Genomic DNA, 5,628 nt, shown 5'->3' with positions numbered 1-5,628 from the left:
CTCATCAATTCTCATAGCACAATAATATTCCATTACAACCTTATACCACAACTTGTTCAGTCATTCTCCAATTGATAGACGTCAACCCAATTTCCAATTCTTTGCCAACACAAAAAAAGCTGCAATAAATATTTTTGTCCAAGTAGTGCTTTTCCCTTTTTTGTAGTCTCTTTGGGATATAGACCTAGAGGTGTATTGTTGGGTCAAAGTGTACAAACATTTTCATAGCCCTTTGGGCATAGTTCCAAATTACTCTCCAGAAAGGGTGTATCAGTTCACAACTCCACCAATAGTGCATTAGTGTCCCAGCTTTCTCACATCCCTTCCAACACTTATCATTTGCCTTTTCTGTCATATTAGTCAATCTGCTAGGTGTGAGGTGGTATCTCAGAGTTGTTTTAGTTTGCATTTCTCAGCGTGATAATCTTGACCACCATACCCTTCAGTTTCTTCAATACTGGAGTCTCATGGTTCTCTCATCCTTCTCTGCCATCTTCTACTTTTCAGTAATCCCTACCTAGAGCCATTTCTTCAGTTTTTCTCTTTTCTTCACAATTTTTCCTTGGCTGTTTTGTACCATAATTTCAGCTCTTAGCTCTACACAGATTACTCCATGCTATCATGAAATTGTAGGATTTCAGTGTTAGAAGGGTGTCTGGGGTCATCTTTGGGCTCTAGTCCTGGATCTTGTTTTGAACTCTATGAACCTCAGTTTCCTCATGTGGACTAAATGATTCCTAAAATCTCTATAATAATCCAGCACTGATGTCTGTTTGGAGCCCCAATTTACATTTCCAATTTCATGCTGGACATGTTCACCTGAATAACATATCTGAAACAGAACTCATAATTTTCTGCTCCCAAATTTCTTATTACCTGAATTTCCTTTTTCTTTTAGTGGCAACACAATCTCATGTATTTTGACCCCTTCTAGGATCCTACATTCAGTCAACAAGTCCTGCCAATCTTACCTTTAAAACAGTTTTCAAATCTGTCTTACCCTTTCCAATCTCACTGCCATCTACATATGACCTCTCTCTCTTCTATATCACCCTGGTCTTACCTTTGGTGTCTTTCCTCTTCAAACTATCCTGTATGCTATGGCCACATTAATTTTTCTAAAGCATAATTCAGATCATGTCACCCCCTTGTTTTCAGAAAACTTCAGGGGTCACCCTGTTGTCTATAGGATAAAGTCTCATCTTTTTAGAATCATACATTCTGGGCCCAATATACCTTTCCCCAGCACTCCCCATCATATACTCTGTGTTCTAACCAAACTCTCCTGCTGTTTGGACTTTGCTCAATCCTATTCTCTTCTCCTAGAGTGTCCTCCCAACACACTCAGACCATTGATATCCTACCCATCCTCTCAGATACGGCTCAAATGCCTCCTATTTCCTATAGATCTGTTACACAAAAGCAAAAGTGATTTCTCTTTCCTTTGAAAAATCCCCTAGTACTTTGTTATACCCCTCTCAGGGTGCCTATCTGTCTTATATTGTAGTTATTTGTCTCCATGTCTATGTGTCTTAAAAACCTATGAGTTCCTTGAGGCCACGGAGCCCATCTCAGTCATTTTTGTATCTCCCTCAGTACCCCTAAGCATAGATTTTTATATGCATCTAGAGTTCAATAAATATTTGTTGGCTATTTTAAATGGTTAGTCCACAAGCCTTAGCTCTGCCCCTCATACATGCTTCATCTTTAGCTTGGTCTCATCATTCCTGCTCCTTCCCACGGTATCAGCTCTTTGACAAACTCCTATTGTGTTCCTTTAGTGATCTGCTTATTTATGATTCTTAGTAGAACTCAGATGTCTTTCTCCATTTTTTAAACCTGGCCTGGCCTCATCCTGCATATTGGTATTGTTTGGTATTGATATCATAGTGTCTTAGTTCTGAGAATTCACCTTAAAATTGTTTAAAACTAAAATATCTCAAAAAACTATAAACTGATGAAACAAAACCATAAAATAGGGATACATTTTGATGGAATTGATATATACATATATATATGTATATACATATATATATGTATATACATATATATGTGTGTGTGTGTGTGTATGTATATATGTAAAGTAGTAACATTAGAAGCCTTCCCAACAGTGTAGTAGGGGCAGCAGCAAGAGCTTGAGCAGCAATTGCCATAACAATGGCAGCCGTAACCCATAGCAGGGCTGCCATTATGAATCAGAAGGTGTGTGTTGTTACTTGTTTGTTTGGAGTTTTTTTGGGGGGGGGGGGAAGTGGGGCAAAAACAGAAAGCTGGATTAAAACATAGAGTCCACGTCATAATACCACTTATAAAGGGAGGCTGCCTTTTAATGAAGAAGGTATAGAATGACAAGTTCAATAAGAAATAAATATTTGACTAAGTTCAGTTCCCCTGTACCATCTTGAAACAGTGATAAATGCACCAAACCAAACAAAAAAGGCAATGTTGAACAAGGAGAGAAAAAGAAAGAAACGCTTGAAGGAGCAATCTCACAGAAAAATAAACAGAGAGTTTGAAGTGCATAAGCAGAAAAAAAGACCCGAATACGATGAATAAAGATTATGGGATAAAAAAAGTGAGGAAAAGTCTTCAAAAAAGGAAGAACAAGACTACAACACTTACAGTAGAAGAGAAATTAGGGCATATTGCAAGAACCTGCAGAAGTGACTGAGAATCACAATAAGAGATATAAAAGTTCTGGCATCTATAAGATTGGCAATAATAATGCTGATGGAAGATTTAAGAAGATGGACATGAGAATGGACAGTGCAAAAAATGGTGGAAAATATAACTGTACTTTCAGGTACAATAATTGAACGAACACAGCAACACACACACATACACATACCTGTGTCAAATGGTCTTCTCTATTGCAGGATGGGGAGGGAAAGAAAAAAATAAAAAGTACGCAGCAGAGAAAATAGAAAACTGAGAAAGAAGCACAAAAAAGCAGGATAGTTTTGAAAACAATAGTGTAGCATTTAGTACATAGTTTTTTAAAAAGTAAACTGAAATAGAGATTCATAGTTTCATTTTTTTTTTTTTTGACTGACTGGGATCTGCTTTATTCGCTTGGGACCAGCTATCAGAGGCAGTTTAAAAAAAAAGATACAGAATGGGCTTCAACTGGGACCAGGACAGCAGCATGGTTTCCATTTCTGCAGGATTCCTTGACCAGAGTCAATTGGTACAAAACACTGGGGTGGGCAGGGAGACGGGTGCAGAAATGAGGCAATCTGGTGGTGAGTTCAGTGGTAGCCACCAGCAGAGTAGGTGACTGCGAACAGTGGGCCAGCTTCAAGCTATCTCCTTCTCGTAGGTCCTAACGCAGACTGTGCTGCCATGGGTTAATGTCAGAATGAGCTTGCCATCCTGGAGCTCCCGAACGAATGTGGTCTTCTGCCTGTCCCACTTCTGAACATGGACAAGTTTGCCTCCGTCCAGTGTGACCAGAGACTTGACCTTCCTGTCCTCAACTGTTGTCTCATCAAATTCTGCTCCCAGATTGAAGGAGATCTTGGTGTTCTTGAAAATGCTCTGAGTCTTGACAAGTGATGGTATCCCCACTGACCTCGATGATGGTGGTAGGCTGGATCATGCTGTCCACTTGCCTTGTGGCAAAGCCAACACCAATGGACTTCATGTAGTCATCAAAGTTCTTGCTGTCAACCAGTTTCCAGGAGCCGACCAAAACATCTGCCATGGCGCTAGATTAGAGGAGGTGAGGCTGGACTGGGCTGGACTGGGAATGCACTGCCTCATGGTTTCATATTGAATCCTCTTTTTGTGTTGTACTATGTACATGGAAATGCTTTTTTTCTTTTTGTATTTAAGTTTAAAATGAATAAAAAATTTAAAAACACCTTTCTGAATTATATATTATACCTCAGTGAGTACAAGTATTGGAAGAAGGTGAAATATGGTACCTTGAAAAGTTAGGGAAATTGGCCTGTACCCCAAAGTTAGCTATATTGAAAAACTGAGCATACTAAAGATAACAAGAGGAACCCTAGATAGTGGAACAATATTGATATTAGTAGTAAATGTATTGAACAGTATAGCAATCAAAGCCTATATAAAATAAGACAGTAGTTATAAGGAACTTTAACCTTATTGGTGAATTTGGCAAACTCACCAGAAAGAAACACAAGAAGGAAATCATGATTAAAAATGCTTTAAAAACTGAATTTGATAGAGATGGAAGTTTCTGAATGGGAACAGAAGAGAGTATGCATATTTCTTCAGGTTCCTGTGGGACTTACACAAAAACTGATGAAGTATATAAATTACAGACCATAACACAGTAAAGAATTCTGGTCAACAAATAAAATATGTACAAAGGATGAAGCCAACGGAGACTAAGAAATAACATTCTAAATAGGACCAGATCTTAGAACTAACACAAAATTTATATTAATGACAATGACATAATATAGCATAATGAGATTAATAAAAGACTAAAATAGGAGTAATGAATTCAGTATGGAATTTCTCCCCCCCATCCCAAAATAAATGTAACAGATCATTTTAAAATTAAAGGCAAGGTGAAAAAATTAAAATTACACCAATAAACAAAGTTGTTTTTTTAAAAAAGATGAACAAAGTAGATAAGCCAAAGCAAAGTGGATCAAAAAAGAGAGAAAAATAAGAATAAAAATAAAAAAGAGAGAATTCACAACAAATTGAGAAATCATAAGATTTACAAAAGCTACTATATTGAATTGTCTGGTAAAACACTGAAAACTTAATGAAATGAATGTTTACAAAAATATGCAATACCAAAGTAAACAAAATAGGAAATAGGTAAGCTAAATAATATGATCTTGGAAAGAGAAACTGAGGAAGCCATAAATGAACTCTCATGGAAAAAGATTCTAGGTACATATGAATATATAAGTAAACTATGTTTAGTGTTTCATGAACAAAAAAATGCATGTTAAATAAATTGTTTTCAAAAATATGGAAAGAAGAACATCTTTCTATGATACAAGCTTGGTACTGATTCCCAAACTAGTGATAAAGAAAAAGGGAACTATGAACCAAAATCACTAATGAGCACTGAAAAAAAATTAAAGACTGACAAAAATAGATTACAGCAATATAGTCCAAAAATGTATTCATTATGACCAATTTGGATCTATACCAGGACTTCAAGTGTGGTTCAACATTAGGAAAACAACTAGCATGTTAATTATTAAATTAGACCACTCAGTGCAGCAGTTGGAATGAGAGCTTTGTGTTTAGAAATTTAAAAATAAGAAAAGAGACGAATAATTTCTCTTACCCATTTCTGCTTCTTTATTTAGTGGCAAAAGAATGCATCTCCAGATGAATGATTATGTGATAACTAAGTGTCCATATTGAAGGGCGATAAAGAAAATCTCAATATTTAACATATCCAAAAAAGATTTATTAAAGGATTTTTTCAAATGGCTAGATGGAGATGGGAATGGGATGCTTACAATTTTCAAATCTGCATCCAAATTAGAATGATGTTATGGTATAGCAATTCTGAAGATGGCTTCCCAACTTCCTTTTCTATTGGAAGAGTCCCATCTCTTACATGTGTTAGAGATGCACCTTCCTTTTCAGGAGTTACAGGATGGTAATTGGTGGGGAGCAAGGTAT

The 5,628-nt window shown here is 36.6% G+C and overlaps 1 pseudogene; it reads right to left on the bottom strand.

Annotated features, from left to right (window-relative positions):
- Positions 1–2,544: 2,544 nt before the first annotated feature.
- On the bottom strand, positions 2,545–3,764 carry LOC140522785 (fatty acid-binding protein, heart-like; annotated as a pseudogene).
- Between the last annotated feature and the right edge of the window lie 1,864 nt (positions 3,765–5,628).

This window comes from Notamacropus eugenii, chromosome 1 (assembly GCF_028372415.1).
Source record: "Notamacropus eugenii isolate mMacEug1 chromosome 1, mMacEug1.pri_v2, whole genome shotgun sequence".
NCBI lineage: Eukaryota > Metazoa > Chordata > Mammalia > Diprotodontia > Macropodidae > Notamacropus > Notamacropus eugenii.
Note: the sequence above shows the minus strand (reverse complement) of the source record. Positions and strands in the feature narration are given on the sequence as shown.